This window comes from Phycodurus eques, chromosome 4, assembly GCF_024500275.1.
Source record: "Phycodurus eques isolate BA_2022a chromosome 4, UOR_Pequ_1.1, whole genome shotgun sequence".
Lineage (NCBI taxonomy): Eukaryota > Metazoa > Chordata > Actinopteri > Syngnathiformes > Syngnathidae > Phycodurus > Phycodurus eques.
Window position 1 is genome coordinate 4,930,999 of NC_084528.1, and position 13,375 is coordinate 4,944,373.

Sequence of the window (13,375 nt, forward strand, 5' to 3'; positions counted from 1 at the left end):
TGGTTTGGGTTTGGTTTTGTGATGAGCAGTGTTGTGTCTTTGCGCCAATCTTATCTTTTGGAATTACGGCCAAAAGTTCAACCTTGGTTTCATTGGATCATAACACATTTTCCTACGTGTCTTTTGGAGATTCCAAGTGTTTTTTTTCTTCGTAAGATAAGGCTTGCATCCACTCCATAGCATACATATGAAGAAGATGTACTAAACAGCCAGTACATGCGAGAAATTCCTGCATCTCCTTCAGTGTTGCTGTCTGCCACACTCCGTGGTCAGTTTTCTTTCCATCTTTCTGAGAGAGAGAGAGAGAGAGAGAGACCGAGCGAGAGAGAGAGAGAGAGAGAGAGAGAGAGAGAGAGAGAGAGAGAAAGCAACCAATCATACAGCTGATCAAAAGTAATCAGCACATGGCCACAAACACTGCAATCTATGTGATAAAATGAGTAGAACAGGTGCATAGGTGAACAAGGATAAATATAGCTTGGCTTGGTTAAGTAATTTTTCTACCTGTCCTGGATGATAACTCATTATGTTAATTGCAAGCCCTATTAATCATTTTCTCATTTGAGCTGTCAAGAAATGATTGTTATACGAGAAGATTATTCGTCGGAAGCACGGAGAAAAGCTTGGCCTTTTGCCATTCATCAAAGTGGCAAAAAATTCACACATTGGAATGAAAGTCATCAACCATAGCACTGGAGATTTATGCAGCATAATAACAAAAGGCAAGCAATAATAATAGAAATATCCATTAAAGCACTAAAATTGGAGAGAAAAAATGACATGTACAGCTTGTAACGTTATCTTGATGGTACTACAACACAACACAATACATAAGCAATAAGAGTACTCAAAGAGTCCAGACCAACGCCAGGGCTTAAATGTCGGTCACATTTGATGAATGAACTCATTCTACAATTTTAAAAGCTGAGAAAACAAAGTCTGAATTTCTCTAGTATCTAAAGCGTGCATGTCCAAAGTGTTGCACACTACCCTTTTTATTTTATTTTATTTTTTTGTGATAATACAACAAAATCAACGACACTAATGTGCCACGACACACTGGTTGGGAATCACTGTTTTAGAGTATTTAATAGACTAAAGGAAAACATTTGGATGACATTGATTTAAGGATCCCACAATAAATTACAACTTGAATTTGATCAGACAGATACACAATGGGCGGCACGGTGGACGACTGGTTAGAGCGGCAGCCTCACAGTTCTGAGGACCCGGGTTCAATCCCCGGCCCCGCCTGTGTGGAGTTTGCATGTTCTCCCCGTGCATGCGTGGGTTTTCTTTGGGCACTCCGGTTTCCTCCCACATCCCAAAAACATGCATTAATTGGAGACTCTAAATTGCCCGTAGGCATGACTGTGAGTGCGAATGGTTGTTTGTTTGTTTCTATGTGCCGTGCGATTGGCTGGCAACCAGTTCAGGGTCTATCCCGCCTCCTGCCCGATGACAGCTGGGATAGGCTCCAGCACGCCCGCGACCCTAGTGAGGAGAAGCGGCTCAGAAAATGAATGAATTAAAGATATACAATGGTAACTTGACTTCACAGTTTCATTTGTTTGGTGACCAAGCTTGTAACTCAATTTGCTCATTTTTTCCCCATTGAAATTAATTGAAAATGTCAATTCATTCCAGCATCCAAGAAACCCCATGATTGTTTTTATCATTTAAATAAAGAAAAATTATATTATAATTGTATTGTAAAAATCAAACACATTGTAAATTTGTGAGAAAATAGTGCCCCTTGATTACCTTCCATAATGCACAAGTTATTCATTGTGTGCCTTTAGTCAGGAATACGATGTGTTTCATCGGCCTCCTTTATTTTATTATTATTCGTTAAAAGTACTCTTCCATCAAAATCAAAATTTTTACAGTGTTTTATGGATAACATAGGTCAAAATGATTCTGTGACATGGTTTAATTTTGACATCTATTCAGTTTGCCGATTTAATACAAAAGTCAATAAACGGCAAAAGGCTTCCAAAACGACCGGATAAGATTTCTGTCTGTTTGTGATGTCGAAAGTTACTAATTATTCAAGTACCTGCCCACTTCGTAGTTGGCACCCATCCAGTCAACTCAGCTGATCGGCAACATGGCATTTCCAGGTTTAAAGCGAGCGGGTCTCAGCTTCCGTCAAGCCATACAAATACAGTCTATAAAGTATACATATGTTGTGTTTTACAACAATACTTAACTATAATTATAATGTATGATGTAACAGTGGATGAAATAGCAAAGCTTGCAGTCATTGTCACCAAAATGTGTGCGAACGATGAACATAATGTTCAAGTGAAAGGCAGTGGATAATGAGCCTTCTTCTTCTTCTTCTTTTCCTTTAGGCTTGTCCTGTTAGGGGTTGCCACGGCATGTCATCCTTTTCCATATAAGCCTATCTCCTGCAGCCTCCTCTCGAACACCAACTGCCCTCGTGTCTTCCCTCATGACATCCATCAACCTTCTCTTTGTTCTTCCTCAAGCGCTCTTGCCTGGCAGCTCCCTCCTCATCATCCATCCATCCATCCATTTTCTGAACCGCTTCTCCTCACTTGGGTCGCGGGCGTGCTGGAGCCTATCCCAGCTGTCATCGGGCAGGAGGCAGGGTACACCCTAAACTGGTTGCCAGCCAATCGCAGGGCACATACAAACAAACAACCATTCACACCTATGGGCAATTTAGAGTCTCCAATTAATGCATGTTTTTGGGATGTGTGAGGAAACCGGAGTGCCCGGAGAAAACCCACGCAGGTACGGGGAGAACATGCAAACTCCACACAGGCGGGACCGGGGATTGAACCCAGGTCCTCAGAAATGTGAGGCTTACGCTCTAACCAGTCGTCCGCCGTGTCGCCCTCCTCATCATCCTTCTACCAATATACTCACTATCTCTCATCTGGATGTGTCCAAATCATCGAAGTCTGCTCTCTCTAACTTTGTCTCCAAAACATCGAACCTCGGCTGTCCCTCTGATGAGCTCATTTCTAATCCTATCCAACCTGGTCACTCCTAGAGTGAACCTCAACATCTTCCTTTCCGCCACCTCCAGCTCTGCTTCCTGTTGTCTCTTCAGTGCCACTGTCTCTAATTGGTACATTATGGCTTGCCTCACCATTGTCTTATAACCTTGGCCCTTCATCCTAGTCGAGACTGTTTGGTCACATAACACACCTGACACCTTCCTCCACCCGTTCCAACCTGCTTGGGTTCGTTTCTTCACTTTCTTATCACTGTTGACCCCAAGTATTTAAAGTCCTCCATCCTCGCTATCTCTTCTCCCTGTAGCTTCAATCTTCCCCCTCCACCCCTCTCATTCATACACGTATATTCTTACTCAGACTAATCTGCATTCTTCTACTTTCCAGTGCATGCCTCCACCTTTCTAACTGTTCCTCCACCTGCTCCCTGCTTTCACTGCAGATCACAATATCATCTGCAAACATCATTCCAGTCACCACTGTAAAGAGGAAGGGGCTCAGGGCTGATCCCTGATGCAGTCCCACCGCCACCTTAAACTCCTCTGTCACACCAACAGCACACCTCACCACTGTTCTGCTGCCCTCATACATGTCCTGTACAATTCTAACATACTTCTGCCACTCCAGACATCCACATTGAGTACCACAGTTCCTTTCTGGATACTCTGTCATAGGCTTTCTCTAGATCTATAAAGACACAATTTAGCTCCTTCTGACCTTCTCTGTACTTTTCCAACCACACCCTCAAGGCAAATCATGCATTTCTGGTACTATTTCTAGTCATTAAACTATACTGTTGCTCGCAAATACTCACACCTCTCCTTAGTCTAGCCTCCACTACTCTTTCCCATAACTTCATTGTGTGGCTCATCAACTTTACTCCTCTATCTATCTCACAGATCTGCACATCACCCTTGTTCTTAAAAATGGGCACCAGCATACTTTTCGCCCATGCCTCAGGCATTTTCTCACCCACTAGTATTCTGTTGAACAAGATGTTAAAAAACTCCACAGCCACCTCTCCTCGATGCTTCCATACCTCCACAGGAATGTCATCAGGACCAATTGCCTTTCCATTTTCCATCCTCTTTAGTGCCTTTCTAACTTCCCCCTTACTAATCATTGCCACTTCCTGGTCCACCACACTTGCTTCTAGTACTTTTCTTTCTCTCTCATTTTCCTCATTCATCAACTCCTCCAAGTATTCTTTCCACCTATCCTGCACACTACTGGCACCTGTCAACACATTTCCATCTTTATCCTTAATCACCCTAACCTGCTGAACATACTTCCCATCTCCAACCCTCTGTCTGGCCAACCTGTATAGATCCATTTTTCCTTCTTTAGTGTCCAACCTGTCATACATGTCATTATATGGCTTTTGTTTGGCCTTTGGCACCTCTACCTTCGCCCTACGTCGCATTTCCATGTATTCCTTTTTCTCCTTTCCTCGGTCTTCTCATTGTCTTTCCTTGTATGATTTCCTGTACTTTGAGGTTCAACCACCAAGTCTCCTTCTCCCCTTTCCTACCAAAAGATATACCAAGTACTCTCCTGCCTGTCTCTCTGATCACCTTGGCTGTAGTGGGAAAGTCTTTTGGAAGCTCCTCCTGTCCACCGAGAACATGTCTCACCTCATCTCGAAAAGCTGCAGAACACTCTTCCACCACATGGCCTCACAGTTCTGAGGACCCGGGTTTAATCCCCGGCCCCGCCTGTGTGGAGCTTCCACCACATGGTTCTCTGCTCTGCCTTTGTCTTCTTAATGTTCCACCAGAGTCATCTTGCACACCACCACACACCATCTTATGCTGTCTAGCCACACTCTCCCCTACCACTACCTTAGAGTCAGTAACCTCCTTCAGATTACATCATCTGCACAAGATGTAATCCACCTGCATGCTTCTACCGCCGCTCTTGTAGGTCCACCCTATGTTCCTGCCTCTTCTGGAAAAAAGTGTTCACTATAGCCATTTGTATCCTTTTTGCAAAGTCTACCACCATATGTCCCTCCAAGTTCCTTTCCTGGATGCCGTACTTACCCATCACTTCTTCATCACCCCTGTTTCCTTCACCAACATGTCCATTACAATCCGCACCAATCACAACTCTCTCTATCTGCAATGCTCAGAACAACTTTGTTTAGCTCCTTTCTCTTTCACCTCTCGGTCACATCCTACCTGTGGGTCATAGCCACTAATCACATAATACATAACACCCTCAATTTCAAGTTTTAACCTCATCGCTCGATCTGATACTCTTTTCACCTCCAAGACATTCTTAGCTAACTCTTCTGTTGAAATAACCCCTACTCCATTTCTCTTCCCCTCTACACCATGATAAAATAATTTGAACCCTGCCCCTAAACCTCTCGCCTTACTGCCTTTCCACCTGGTCTCCTGGACTCACAATATATATATATATTGTGTGTATATAATATATATATATATATATATATATTGTGTGTATATTGTGTATATACCTTTCTCCTAATCATGTCAACCAATTCCCTAGCTTTTCCTGTCATAGTCCAAACATTCAAAGTCCCCACATTCAGTTCTAGGCTCTGTGCTTTCCTCTTCTCTTTCTGCCTAAGAACCTGCTTTCCACCCCTCCTTCGTCTTCAAACCACAGTAGCTGAATTCCCACCGGCTCCCTGCAGGTTAACGGCGCCGGTGGCGGACGTTCTTAACCCGGGCCACGACCGATCCGGTATGGAAACTTTTGATGAACGCTCATATTTGTTTGGCTTAGTTTTAAGCCGGATGCATTTATCCGGGCTTTGGACCGGCCTATGGTTTGTATTGGCTTGTGCCCCCCATTCAGCTGCATTCAGCGGATAATGAGCATAACATCAAAATATCCCTTATTTTTATTTCTACCCACTTCCCCTTCCATATGCACTGTTAGTGGGCCAACCATCCAACGCTCGGTGAATTGTGCTTCACAATGATAGTGTGACTCCACAATGAAGGATCCGCGACGTTGCTATGAACACTAGGCTGCCCCAAGCCACACGACGCTGTAATATCGCATCAGACCAATCAGGGCGAAGCTGTTTACCATATTTAAATTAGAATAACAGCGAACCAATCAGAGCGAACCTTATTTACCAATGGAATATTAATGAAAAACCCGGCCTTCTCAAATGCTTAAGTTATCTTGCAAACCCAATAAAAAGATATCAAAGATTATAAAACATGAAATTTTATAATTTATGGAAGTGGTCCTTTTACCTGTTGATTTTGTTGCATGTACCGTGAGTGAATGTTGTCATGTTTAGGTATGACCTACAAGTTGCCGACTGCTGAGCTAGTGGTAATTTTTTTTTAAAGTAAAGTTCTTCTTCAGCAAAGCAGTCGGCACCTAAGTACCTGTACCTCATTTAATGTAGCGTCACCCTAATATTTAAGTTATTGGTTCATGTTGATGTCGTTCTGTAACTCTATGGAGTGTATTGCCAGGTTATGTGCACAGCTAAACTAATGTACTTTGGTTAAGTGATATTACTGCCGGCAGCCTCACAGTTCTGAGGACCGAGGTTCAATCTCCGGCCCCACCTGTGTGGAGTTTGCATGTTCTCCCCGTGCCTGCGTGGGTTTTCTCCGGGGACTCCGGTTTCCTCCCACATCCCAAAAACATGCATGAATTGGAGACTCTAAATTGCCTGTAGGTGTGAATGTGAGTGGAATGGTTGTTTGTATGTGCCCTGCGATTGGCTGGGTACCAGTTCAGGGTGTACCCCGCCTCCTGCCCGATGATAGCTGGGATAGGCTTCAGCTACATTTTCAAGGTAACTGTGGCAACACTGCTAATTAACCACGATTGGCACTCACCCTGTACTTAAGCTTTCTGATCTTTCTTTCAGAGCAATTGCCAAAATTACAAATCCAACTGTACACTATATATATTGTACAGTTGGATTTGTTTGTTTTTGTGCAAAAATTAAAAAAAACAAAACATTTTATATTAAAACACCCAAATCTTCAACAAATCATAACTGCTAATCAGTGGAATTTTGCTGGTAATTACGCTGCATCTCTCCCAATAGAAGAGTAGGCAGAAATCTGTTCCGCTTGTAGGCAGAACTCCCGCCTTCACCTTATTGATCATCCAATCACAAATCTAAAAGCATTTGTGATTGACATGGTAAAAAAAGTCCGGAAATCATTTTATTTTTTTCAAACAAAATACAGTACGTGTATTATTTATTGAATTGTAGCGTCTCTTTAATTAAGAAAACGAACAGTCAATGTCTGCATAATCACATCAAAATAGCTGTCTATGTGTCCGCTAGGTGGAAGTTCTCGAGGCAGAAGTTCCACTTACGCACATTCCGCCAATCACAGATCCAACCAGCAGCCGCCATGATTGTTTATGAACACGGAACTAGGTGCATTATCGTCGCAAGGAATGTTTTCTAAACAAGTAAACAAATGGCTAAACATTCAGAATGTCTCAGGAAAAAAAGGGAAACTGATAAAGACAGTTAGGAAACATTGATGAGTGGAAAGATCTGTGCTGTGCTTTTTCTCATGTTGTACAACCTTCATTGACTGTGTGTCACACAAAAGTCATGCAAAAGGTAAGCACTATATCTTTGTTGTTATTGTTAGACTGACCCAAAAATGAAAAAGCGCTTGGTGGTGATACGTGAGCGAGGCAATCAAAAAAATTATAAAAATTATCAAAAGAAACATGCAGCAAATTGGCCAGCACAGCAATTAATCATTTATATAACAATATGATGTCCCACTTTAAAAAAATATAAAAATTCTGATCAGAAAAAGACAAGTTTCCCTGGATCAGTTTGTTGTCCCAAAATCAACCATTGAATTACAAACGAAACAGACAAAGGGGGAAAAAAACACCTGACTCAGAATTTCCCCGTGTTGTTATGGAATAAGGCTCTTCTTCAATGAGGAGCTGGAGTCCTTGTCCCCTTTCCCTCCTTAGTTAAAGTTAATAAGCATCAAACAGTTATCATGTTTATTTAGTGTTTTATTTCTTTATAATAGTGTGTTTTCACTTATTTCTATATTGTACTATATTTATTTTTAACCACACACTGATTAAAAAAAAATGGTAAGTATAACTTCATTTAGGAGCTGGAACGGATTACCGTCATTTCTCGTGTATAATGTCCACCCATGTATAATACCCCCGCCCCTCCTAAAGTTGACTTAAAAATTCTGGAAAACCCTTCTACCTATGGAAACTGCATTTTTACAATGCATAATTTTGCTTCTACCCATATGATCAAAACATAAAGTATTATCTGTATTTTGTTATTTTTGTCAAATAATTATTCTGCGGCGGCGCAATTAATCTATCATGCATGTTTTTGGGATGTGGGAGGAAACCGGATTCCCCGGAGAAAACCCACGCAGGTACGGGGAGAACATGCAAACTCCACACAGGCGGGGCCGGGGATTGAACCCCGCTCCTCAGAACTGTGAGGCAGACGCTCTAACCAGTCGATCACCGTGCCGCCACAAACAGGGTCACAGAACAAATTAAGTTTGTAACACGAGGATCCACTATAGGGGGTGCAAAAGTTGTAGCTCAATATAGCGACGGAACACTGTGTATATCAAAATTGTGTGTGCTGGGATGGTAATGTGGTGCAGGATTACAGTTTTAATGAGGAGCAGACACACACAACAACTTCCACATAAACACCAACATACCACACAACATGAATATACTATGTGTTGGACGCTTGCAAAACCAGACTCGCACAACATGTAATACAAAACGGCCAAAGGACACATCAGATACAAAGACACAAAGAACAGCAGCAGCAGGGTGGTGGAGACGTTATCATTCCATATCTGTGCTTGGAGCCACACAAGTCTCCAAGGCTGCTATCGGCTCCCCCATTATCTCTGAGAGAGTGGTGGAGAAGAAGGCTCAGAAAACACCCGCACCCCACCACCATCCTTCCTCATCTCTTCCTCCCATACCTCCATCATACACACATACAGTAGCAACTTGTTAAAAGTGCGGAAATGAAATGCCTGTCCCTCTGGATAGCCCAAGTTACAGAGCTTTGCAGCTGAAGCAGGTTTAGTGCCAACAACAGAAGTCTAATAAAAACAAAGAAAAGAGAAAATGGAGAGCAACAGTAATAAAGAAAAGCAAGCATTAGAAACTATAGGCTGGGGCTATTTCTTTTTAATATAATGAACTATGTGGATGAGCGAAAAACCACAAATAACACAGGGGAACACAATGTTTGTTGAGTTAGGTCTGACAGCTGTTTTTAACTCATTTGTGGGTGCGGAAATCAAAACTAATCTCAGTTTGTCTCCATCACGTCAAGTTTTTTAACTATAGATGCCCGTTTTCCTAAAAAATTTGAAAAATACTGTACTCAATAGTTATGTGATGTTTTATAAAACTTTTCAAATATTGACATCCAATGAAATATGAAACTTAACAGGCATGACTGCAATGTTTATTCAACACTATTATGTTTTACATAGGATATGACACAAATCCTCTTAATTCCTACTATGCAGATGTTTGCAGATATTGATAGTACTGACCTATTAGGAGCTGCACACACCTCTCACCGCACTGTCACAATTGTGACTGCACAAAGTAGCCCCGTAGCTGTAGATGAGTCCAATCGTAATCAGCTGGCAAGTCTTACTACAGCTAATCAGTGGAATTTTGCTGATTTGGAGGGTAAGCTGTGGAGAAAAAACTTACCATGTTAGAAAAAAACTGACAGCAATTTTGGAATCAGCATGCCAGTTTTTGTTTTAATCAGCATAAAAATCTAACTCAACAGAAAAATATATTCAAATTTTTTTTTTTTTTTTTTTTACATATTTCTTTAGCCGCAAGTGTTTATTTACTCAACTGCAGTGAGGAGCAGGTGTCCATTTAGGGCAAGCTGTTTAGTCATGGCGCGTGGTCTTTTATTTGTACCACCTTCTCCATCAATAGCATGAGCAACTATGCAAGTTCTACCTTAAATTAAAATAAAATAGGACAATTATAAAGAAAATGCAGAGAAATTTATTTATATAGCGCATTTCATGCAAAAAGGTAACTCAATGTGCTTTACATGATTAAAAGCATTTAAAAACAAATTTAAAAAAATAAATAAATAAAAATATATTTTTTAAACAGCATACAGTGCAAAAAATATCATTTAAAAGTGGAAATGCTCTAGAAAGCATGGGAAAAAAGAAGAGGTATTAACTTGACTTAAAAACATGCAACACTTGGAGCTGACAACTGGCAACTTATTCCATTTGTGTGCAATATAATAGCTAAATGCTGCTGCAGCATGTTTGCTTTAGACTCTGTGCTCCACTATTTGACCTGAGTCAGAGCCCTACTGGGTTTATATTCCATTAACATTTCATTCATGTAAACAGGACCTAAGCCGTTTAGTGATTTATAGACCAGTAGCAGAACTTTAAAATATATTCTAAAGCTGACTGGAAGCCAGTGTAAAGACTTTAGAATTGGAGTAATATGCGCTGTTCTTTGTTCTGGTCAGAACCCGAGCTGCAGCATTCTGAATTCGCTGCAGCTGTTTAATGCTCTTTTTAGGGAGTCCAGTCAGAAAACCATTACAATAGTCAAGTCTACTTGAGATAAAAGCATGGATGAGCTTCTCCTGGTCTGCTTGACAGATACAAGCCTTCACTCTGCTAGAAAAAAGCCATATAACATGCAGTACAAAAACAGACCCACAAAACACTGCATAGCAAGCACAGAAGTGACTGAAACACCATGGAAAGATCATACTATTTAATACTGTATAACCATTTACATCTGAGTTGCAGTAGGTAAGACTGACAAAAAAATATTTCCCCTCAGGGAATAGCAGACAGGCGGCACGGTGAACGACTGGTTAGAGCGTCAGCCTCACAGTTCTAAGGATCGGGGTTCAATCCCCAGCCCCGCCTGTTTGGAGTTTGCTTGTTCGCCCCGTGCCTGCGTGGGTTTTCTCCGGGCACTCCAGTTTCCTCCCACATCCCAAAATCATGCATTAATTGGAGACTCTAAATTGTCCGTAGGTGTGACTGTGAGTGCGAATGGTTGTTTGTTTGTTTGTGCCCTGCGATTGGCTGGCAACCAGTTCAGGGTGTACCCCGCCTCCTGCCCGATGATAGCTGGGATACGCTCCAGCACGCCCGCGACCCTAGTGAGGAGAAGCGGCTCAGAAAATGGATGCATGGATGGATGGATGGATGGAATAGCAGACATGCAAACACCAACGGCATGAAAAAGATGACGAAAAAAAAAAAAACATTGTAGGGGAGTCTGAGGGGGTCCCGCATGCCCCCGCAGACAATTATTTATTTTTATTTTAACATAAATTAAGCAATCTGGAAGATTCTGAAAAATAAACAAATTTCTTCATGCTGAAAAACATTTATTTACACCGCTCAAGTACATGTTCATGTACAAATTTAAGATTAAAATTAAATTTGCCTCATTTCTTTGCTCTTTTTTGTTTTGTCCTCCAACTTGAGCCAGGCCCATCTCCACTCCACCTGCACCTGATGCCTGCTTTCAAGCTGTGCCACATGAATAGCAGCCTCCTCTTTAAACACTCTCCTTCTGGAAAATAATTTACTAAAATCATTGTCTGTTTCTCTTCATTTTTCACTATTATCAACTTCAAAGGCTTATCGCAAATGCATCCTCTAGGAAAATATTAAGAACAATATTTTTCTGTTTTCATTGGCTATTTCTGAATTTTAAGTTAATTAATTCTGTGTTGTGACATAATCCCTAACATCGCTCCGTCGCTTAATACATCTAACATTAACATCCATAAACTAATTGATAATTGTAGCTGCTTTTCCTAAAACAAGATGTACTAACGGATCAACTCTTGTCGCCGATGTTACGCGTGCTTCGCGGTTCCGCTGGGACCACAACCAGGGCCATGACCCGCACCAATTCAACGCAAAAATACAAAACACCAGTGCAACAAATACGACACTGGCTGATGTGATGAGCAAAGATGTGTCTTAAACGTAAGAGTCGCAATACAGGATGTTCGCTTCAGACGTGGGTGAAGTAGCCAAATATTGTACTCAAGTAAGAGTACTGTTACTTGACAATAATGTGACTCAAGAAAAAAGTAGTCCTCCCACAAAATACTTTATTTATTTATAAAAAAACACAGTGAAATAATTACTCAAGTACTGAGTAAATAGCACAATGAAAAATCTAAAAAAATAAATAACAACAAAAATATTTGCAATTTACTGCACGGTGTTTTCTCAAGTTATAAGTATGCTGGAATATCCATGTTTGGGCAGACAGTGAAAGCTATTATATACATGAAAGCTGTTGTTTTTGTTCGTCTAAATGTAAACAAGAGTAGTAGAGTGGCTTCGTGGTAACGACAATCTTCCCAAAATGGTGGCCCTTTAGGCACGACGATCAGGCGGGCTGGCTTATCTAGTGCTATTACCTATGCCCCAAGAAGCCCAACAGAAGACGTGTGAGGTAATGTGACTTTCTTGTGTCGTTTGATTGGTGAACTAGACTTAAACGTCACTAGCGCTTAAATTATCTGTCCATCCATTCATTTTCTGTACCGCTTCTCCTCACTAGGGTCGCGGTCGTGCTGGAGCCTATCCCAGCTATCTTTGGGCGAGAGGCGGGGTACAACCTGAACTGGTCGCCAGCCAATCACAGAGCACTTAAATTAGCTTGGCGCAAACAGCGCCTAATGCAGAAGTTGAAGTCGCAGTCTCCCGAACGAATTAAGCAATAATTGATAAATAAAAGCAGCGAGCGACATGTAGATCATTGTAAGGGAGTAAAAGTACCGTTACCGCTAGCTGCTCATGTTCAAGGAGTAGGAAACAACCCCCCCCAGGGAAAACTCATTGGATCTATACGATTCACGTAAATGGCCTATTTTGAGTTCAAAATGGCGAATTTAGCCGAAAGTATGTTTTAATCCTTCAAAATATCCATCCATTTCCTGTACCACTTAACCTCATCAGGGTCGTGGGCATGCTGGAGCCTATCCCAGCTATCATTGGACGAGAGGTGGGGTACACCCTGAACTGGTCGCCAGCCAATCGCAGGGCACATATAAACAAACAACCATTCACACTCACATTCACACCTATGGGCAATTTTGAGTCTTCAATCAACCTACCACGCATGTTTTTGGGGATGTGGGAGGAAACCGGAGTACCCGGAGAAAACCCACGCAGACACGGGGAGAACATGCAAACTTCACACAGGCAGGGCCAGGATTTGAAACCGGGTCCTCAGAACCGTGAGGCAGATGTGCTAACCAGTCGTCTACAGTGCCGTCCTCCAAAAGATGTTCCTGTAAATGTACTTCAAGGCTCAAAATAAATGTTTTTCTTTGAGGAGCAGTTTTG

The 13,375-nt window shown here is 41.7% G+C and overlaps 1 long non-coding RNA gene across 1 annotated transcript in view; it reads right to left on the minus strand.

Moving 5' to 3' along the window:
* Positions 1-218: 218 nt before the first annotated feature.
* The window catches only part of LOC133401974 (uncharacterized), a 73,801-nt gene continuing 60,644 nt past the window's right edge, over positions 219-13,375 (minus strand). The window contains exon 6 of the long non-coding RNA XR_009768487.1: positions 219-289. This is a non-coding gene — a long non-coding RNA (uncharacterized LOC133401974). The remainder of the gene's footprint in view (positions 290-13,375) is intronic.